Raw genomic sequence first — 8,212 nt, 5'->3', positions numbered from 1 at the left:
TTATTAAAGGTTAGATAAAATTTGACTTTAAACCCATATGGTCCTGTTTTTCTTTATTTTGTTTTCCTTCTTACAGTTTTAATATTGGATTGTTAAACTTTTCCAAAATCACCTGATACTCTATTTGAATTTTGCTTTATATGAAAGCTACAGATTAGCTGAGCTGAGTACCTGCCCCAGGCACAGTGCCTTTGAGCACTACACATCATGGCATTACCACTGGGTTCCACATAAAAGAAGCATCCCCACATGAACCCCTCAATAAAAATCAAGCATTATGTGTTCTTGGCAATACGACGCTGGGAGCTCAGAACTCTTTAGCAAGAATATAAGCTGTGGGCCAGGCACGGTGGCTCACGCCTGTAATCCCAGCACTTTGGGAGGCCAAGGCAGGCGGATCACCTAAGATCAAGAGTTTGAGAGCAGCCTGGCCAACATGGAGAAACCCCCATCCCTACTAATAAAAAAAAATACAAATTAGTGAGTCGTGGTGGCGCATGCCTGTAATCCCAGCTACTCGGGAGGCTGAGGCAGGAGAATCGCTTGAGGCTGCAGTTGCAGTGAGCCAAGATCAAGCCATTGCACTCCAGCCTGGGCAACAAGAACAAAACTTCATCTCAAAAAAAAAATATATATATATATATAATGCATTGCTGCTTAGACACGTTTGGATACTTACCAGCAGCCCTCATGAGAATGATAGATTCTTTAATGTGTGAGAAGTTGTAATGCAGGGTGAGTAAATATCCACTAATAGTTTTATTTTATTGCCTCATGTTAAAGTTATAATTTGTCACATAATTAGCATTGATTGCATTAAATATTAAGCAGTTGACATTCCTCTAGATCTGCACTGTCAGATAGATACAGTAGCCACCAGCTACAGGTGGCCATTTTAAATTAATTTAAATTTAATAAGACATAAAATTGAGTTCACACCAGTAGGACTAGTCACAAGTGTTCAATAGCCATGTGTATTGGACTTTACAGATACAGTAGTTCCCCCTTTATCTAATGTTTCCTTGTTGTTAATCTCTTGCTGTGCCTAATTTATAAATTAAACTTTATCATAAGTACATATGTACAGTAAAAAAATAGTATGGTTTGGTGCCATCCTTGGTTTCAGGCTTCCACTGGGGGTCTTGGAACATAACCCCTGCAAATAAGAGGGAGACTACTATATACAATGTTTTCATTATTGGAAAACTTTCTGTTGGATAGGAATATTCTGAATATTTACATTCTATTCACATAAAAAATAATCTTATGGATTTAACAAATTAAATATTGCCAAGCACTTAATTATCATTTGCAAAATTAATTGAGCAATTTTAGGTATATATTAAAAATCGTAGGCTGGGTGTGGTGGCTCACGCCTTTAACTCCAGCACTTTGGGAGGCTGAAGAGGGAGTCAGGAGTTCAAGAAGAGCCCTGGCAACATAGTGAGACCATGTGTCTACAAAAAAAATTTTTTTTTAATTAGGCATGCTGGTGCATGCCTGTAGTCCCAGCTACTCTGGAGGCCGAGGCAAGAAGATTGCTTGATTCTAGGAGTTTGAGGTTGCAGTGAGCTATGATGGCATCACTGCACTCCATCCTGGGCAATACAGTGAGGCCCTGTCTCTAAAAAAGAAAAGTCATTAATGTTTATCAGATACTTGAAAGCATCTTAAATATTTTAAAGTGGAAACAATATGCAAAAAAAGTTGTAATATTCATTTATATTTTATTCTTACTATTTTATTTTTTTTCTTTGAGATGGAGTCTCACTCTGTCGCCCAGCTGGAGTGCAGTGGCACGATCTTGGCTCACTGCAACCTCCACCTCCTGGGTTCAAGCATTTCTCTGCTTCAGCCTCCCGAATAGCTGGGATTACAGGCGCCCACCACCACACCTGGCTAATTTTTTGTATTTTTAGTAGAGACGGGTTTTCACCACTTGGCCAGGCTGGTCTTGAACTCCTGACTTTGTGATCCACCCGCCTTGGCCTTCCAAAGTGCTGGGGTTACAGGCGTGAGCCACTGCACCCGGCTGTTCTTACTATTTTTATGCACTTGTGTTCTTAGTCCTTCCCATTTTTCTCTCTACAGTTAATGGTAATTGAGCAATTTTTAGATACTCCTCTAGTTTCCATGGTCTTCACTGAGACACATGCATGTAAAGATATAATCACAAAAAGTGAAAGCTGTACCATGTGGATTATCAACCACATATTTCTTGATCAGGGCCTTAATCTTGGTGAGCTTATGGAAGAGGTCATTACGTGTTTTTCTTTTAGCTTTTTCTTCTTAAATAAGCATTATTGAGATAAAGCAAGATATAATTTTAGGCTGAACACAGTGGCTCACTCCTATAATCCCCACATTTTGGGAAGCCAAGATGGGAGGATCCTATGAGCCCAGGAGTTTGAGACCAGCCTGGGCAACAAAGCAAGATTCATCTCTACAAAAAGTAAAAAAAAATTCACTAGGTATGGTGGCATGCACCTGTAGTCCCAGTTACTCGGGAGGCTGAGGCAAGATGATCGCTTGAGCCAGGAGTTCGAGGCTGCAGTGAGGGCACCACTGCATGTTAGCCTGGACTACAAAGCAAGACCCTATCTCAAAAAAAAAAAAAAAAAATTAAACTTTTGCTTACTTTTAAGATATAATAACAGGGTAGGATGTACCCTCCCATCTCAATAATTTTTGTTTTTGTTTTTGTTTTTGAGACGGAGTCTTGCTCTGTCCCCCAGGCTGGAGTGCAGTGGCTGGATCTCAGCTCACTGCAAGCTCCGCCTCCCGGGTTCACGCCATTCTCCTGCCTCAGCCTCCGGAGTAGCTGGGACTACAGGCGCCCGCCACCTCGCCCGGCTAGTTTTTTGTATTTTTAGTAGAGACGGGGTTTCACCATGTTAGCCAGGATGGTCTCGATCTCCTGACCTCGTGATCCGCCCTTCTCGGCCTCCCAAAGTGCTGGGATTACAGGCTTGAGCCACCGCGCCCGGCCCTCAATAATTTTTAAAAATATATAGAATGATAGTTTTCAGACACTGAACAACAAGCAGACCATGATCCCCAGTTGCAGAAAGGTGAGCTCTATTATTTCTCCCAACTTAACATCTGGAGTATTTTCAGTCCATTGCTCAGGGAGAGTTAACAGAAGCAGAGCCCATTGTTCTTCCTGAATTGAGACACAAACTTGGGAGTTTGTGGAAGCCAGGATATGTGGAACAAAGTACTAGACAGGAACAACCTCCATGAAGAGATCTCTGGAGAGCTGCCAGGGAATTCCCTTGAATCTTCAGCTGAAAGTACTGACCAGTTAGCTCATATGTGAAAACACCTGAAGCTGTGGAAAAACCCACTTGAAATGAAGAGGGAATAATCCTCATAGCTCAAACAAGTCCAGGAATAGCAGGTGTTACCAATAGCCAAAGTGGAAAAACCCTCATAATTCACAAGACCTTGGGTACTCAGACGGGTACTGTCTTAACAGAGAGGAAAAATTAGCTTGGACTAATTAGTCTTGCTCTGGTCTTGCCTTATCAAAGCTGAAAAAGAACCGATGAAAAAGATCAAACTGTTTTCAAGTACGTGAACTGTATTTCAAAACAAATCTCAAAAATACTTAAAAAATATACCAGAATACCTGGCAAGGTAACATTTCAATGTTTAGCATCCAATCAAAAGTTACAAGACAGGTGGGTGCAGTGGCTCATGCCTGTAATCCCAACACTTTGGGAGGCTGAGATGGGCGGATCACCTGAGGTCAGGAGTTCCAGATCAGCCTGACCAACATGGAGAAACCCCATTTCTACTAAAAATACAAAAAATCAGCCAGGTGTGGTGCTGCATGCCTGTAATCCCAGCTACTCGGGAGGCTGAGGCAGGAGAATTGCTTAAACCTGGGAGGTGGAGGTTGTAGTGACCAGAGATCACACCATTACAATCCAGCCTGGGCAACAAGATCGAGACTCCATCTAAAAAAAAAAAAAAAAAAGTTACAAGACATGCAAAGGACCAGGAAAACATGATACACAAGGAGGAGCAAAATTGATTAATCAAAATTGTCTTACATACTAGAATTGATAGGTTATTAGAACAGTTATAATGATATTTCATATGTTGACAAAGGTAGACCAAAATGTAAGCACTTTTTTTTTTTCTTTTTAAGACAGGGTATCACTCTTTGGCCTAGACTGGAGTGCAGTGGCCCAATCATGGCTCACTGCAGCCTCGACCTCTTGAGCTCAGTTGATCTTCCCACCTCAGCCTCCCTAGTAGCTGGGACTGCAGGCATGCACCACCATGCCCGGCTAATTTTTTGTATTTTCAAGTAGAGACAGGGTCTTGCCTTAGCCTCTCACACTGCTGGGATTACATGTGTAAGCCACTGGCCAAAATATAAGCACTTTTAGGAGAATCATGGGAGATTTTTTTTTTAAAACCACATTAAACATCTACAAATGAAAACTACAATGTCTGATATGTAAAATACTCTGGAGAAATGATTAGACATTGCAGGAAAAGGATTATTAGTAGGCTTTAAAATTTTCCCAATTGGTGAAAACTGTAGATTACAAATTGAAGCAACTCAATGAATTCTAATCACAAGAAATGTAGAAATCTAAACAAAGACAGATCATAATCTAATTGCTTTAAAATAGTGATAAAGAATAAGTCAGCAGAGAAAGGAGACTATATAGAGAGGAACAAATGCAAGAATAAAAGTATTTCATGTTGAAACCAACATAACCTAGAAGACAGTTGAGCAAAATTATTATTATTATTATTATTTTTTTTTTTTTTTTTGAGATGGAGTCTCGCTCTGTCCCCCAGGCTGGGGTGTGCAGTGACGCTATCTCGGCTCACTGCAAGCTCCACCTCCCGGGTTCACACCATTCTCCTGCCTCAGCCTCCCGAGTAGCTGGGACTACAGACGCCTGCCAACATGCCCAGCTAATTTTTTGTTTCTAGTCGAGACAGGGTTTCACCATGTTAGCCCGGATGATCTCGATCTCCTGACCTCATGGTCCGCCCACCTTGGCCTCCCAAAGTGCTTGGATTACGGGCGTGAGCCACGGCGCCCGGCCTCAAAATTTTTTTTTTTTTTTTTTTTTTTTTTTTTTTTTTTGAGATGGAGTGTCGCTCAGTCGCCCAGGTTGGAGTGCAGTGGCGCAATCTCGGCTCACTGCAAGCTCCGCCTCCCAGGCTCACGCCATTCTCCTGCCTCAGCCTCCCAAGTAGCTGGGACTACAGGCGCCTGCTACCGCGTCCGGCTAATTTTTTGTATTTTTAGTAGAGACGGGGTTTCACCGTGTTAGCCAGGATGGTGTCAATCTCCTGACCACGTGATCTGCCCGTCTCGGCCTCCCAAAGTGCTGGGATTACAGGCGTGAGCCCGGGCCAAAATTCTTATATAGTGCAGAAATGAAAAATATTACCTTGAATTCTGTATAATGTGAAAATACTTTTGTACGAAGGTGAAAATTTGTGGATGTCTGATTTTTTAGGCATCTAAAAGATGAGAGAATAGATTAATGCTTTCCTACATATAAGAAATGTTAAGGTTCTTCAGACAAATGGAAAGTGATATCAGATGGAAATTTGGACCTAAATAGGACATGGCTAATATGTGGGTAAATATATCTTATTATTTAAATTGCTTAAAACATGATTGAGCTGGGCGTAGTGGCTCACACCTGTAATCTCAACACTTTGAGACGCTGAGATGGGAGGAGTTTGAGCCCCGGAGTTTGAGATTCACCTGGACAACACAGTGAGGCCCTGTCTCTGCAAAAAAAATTTAAAAATTAGCCAGGTGTAGGGATGCACACCTATAATCCTAGCTACTCAGGAGGCTGAGGTAGGAGGTTCTCTTGAGCCTGGGAGGTCGAGGCTGCTGTGAGCTGTGATTGCACCACTGCACTCCTGCCTGGGTAATGGAGCAAGACCCTATCTTTTAAAAACAATAAGTCTGGGCTCAGTGGCTCATGCCTGTAATCCCAACACTTTGGGAGGCCAAGGTGGGTGGATCACTTGAAGTCATGAATTCAAGACCAGCCTGATCAACATTTTAAAACCCTGTCTCTGCTAAAAATACAAAATTAGCCGGGCCTGGTGACGCATGCCTGTAATCCCAGCTACTTAGGAGACTGAGGCAGGAGAATTGCTTGAATCTGGGAGGCAGAGGTTGCAGTGAATTGAGATCATGCCACTGCACTCCAGCCTGGGCAACAGAGCGAGACTCTATCTCAAAAAATTAAAAAATAATAATAACATTATTACTCTCTTCCAGAGAAACTATGAGAAAAAAAGGTTTTGCTTCCATTAACTTTAATTCTGATTCTTCATTTCTTGTTTAGATACAAATTTCTGATTCTGTCCTATTGTTTCTCTCTCAAGAATTTTCTTTAACATTTCTTATAAAGAAGATCTGCTAGCAACAAATGCTCTCAGTTTTTACCTGTTGAAAAGTCTGTATTTCTTTTTTATTTCTTTTGGTAACAAGTTTGTATATAATTCACATTCCATCCAATTCACTCATTTAAAGTGTAAAATTCAGTGGTTTTTAATGTAGTCACAAAGTTATGAAACCTTCAGCACAGTCAGTTTTAGAACATTTTCATCACGCCAGCATGAAAGCCTACAGCCTTTGGCCACCTCCTGCCACCCTTCAATTTAGGAAACAATTTACTTTCAGTCTCTATAAATTAGCCCACATTGGAAATTTTATATGAGAAGAAATGTCACATAGTAGGAATCATAAATACGTGGTCTTTTGTACCAGCTTCATTCACTTGGAATAGTGTTCAAGGTTGATCTATGTTGTAGCTTGTATCAGATCTTCATTTCCTTATATTACCAGATAATAGTCCACTGTGTAGATATGCCACATTTTACTTATCTACTTATGAAATGAAGAACAATTGGGGTTTTTCTTTTCCAGTTTTTGGCTATCATGAATCATGCTGCTGTAAATATTTGCCTACAAGCTTTGTGAGAACATATGGTTTTAATTTGTCTTGAGAATATACCTAGGACTAAAACTGCTACATTGTATGGTAACTCTGTATTCTTCTGAGGAACTGGCAGACTGTTTATACAATAGCTCTACCATTTTCCAGTGCCACCATCAATATATGTAGGGTTCTATTTCTCCAAATCCTATCCAAAATTTGTTATTGTGTATTTATTTGATTTTAGTCATCCTAAGAAGTATGAGTTGATATTTCATTGGTGTTTTGGGGGTTTTGATTTACATAGTTTTTTTTCTTTGTTTCCCAGGCTACTTTCAAACTTCTAGGCTCAAGCAATTCTCCTGCCTCGACCTCCCAAAGTGCTGAGATTACAGGCATGAGCCACTGCTCCTGACTGATTTGCATATTCTTGATGATTAATATAGAACATGTTTTCAAGTATTTAGTAGCTGTGTGTATACTTTTTTTTTTTTGAGAAATACTTAGTTACTTTGCCCATTTTTGTTGGGCTTTTTATTATTGAGTTGCAAGACTTCTTTATATATTCTAGATACAAATCCCTTATCGAATACATAGTTTACAAACAATTTTTCTCATTCTTTGGGTAGCTTCTCACATTCTTGGTGGATTTTGAAGCACAATGTTTTACAATTTATGTCCAATTTCCTTTTTTGATGTTGTTGCTTGCGATTCTTATGTCACAGTTAAGAAACAATGGCTGACTATAGAGTCCAGAAGATCTACGCCTGCATTTCCTTCTAAACGTTCTACTGTTTTAAGCCTTACGCTTACACTTAGGTGTTTGATCCATTTTGAGTTGATTTTGTATATGGTGAGAGGCAGGGAACTCAATTCATTATTTTCTGTGTGCATCTCTAGTTCCAGTCTTTGTTGAAAAGACTACTCTTCCCTTCCTTAAATTGCCTTGGTATCCTTGTTGAAAATAACATGTGGAGCCGGACACGGTGGCTTACGCCTGCAATCCCAGCACTTTGGGAGGCCGAGGCGGGAGGATCACCTGATGTCGGGAGTTCAAGACCAGCCTGACCAACATGGTAAAACCCCGTCTCTACTAAAAATACAAAATTAGCCGGGTGTGGTGGCGCATGCCTGTAATTCCAGCTACTCTGGAGGCTGACGCAGGAGAATCACTTGAACCTGGGAGGTGGAGGTTGTGGTGAGCCAAGATCGCGCCAGAGCAAAACTCCATCTCAAAAAAAAAGAAAAAGAAAATATTATGTGGAGTCAAT

This window comes from Rhinopithecus roxellana, chromosome 12, assembly GCF_007565055.1.
Source record: "Rhinopithecus roxellana isolate Shanxi Qingling chromosome 12, ASM756505v1, whole genome shotgun sequence".
Classification (NCBI taxonomy): Eukaryota; Metazoa; Chordata; class Mammalia; order Primates; family Cercopithecidae; genus Rhinopithecus; species Rhinopithecus roxellana.
This window is presented reverse-complemented; position numbering follows the sequence as displayed.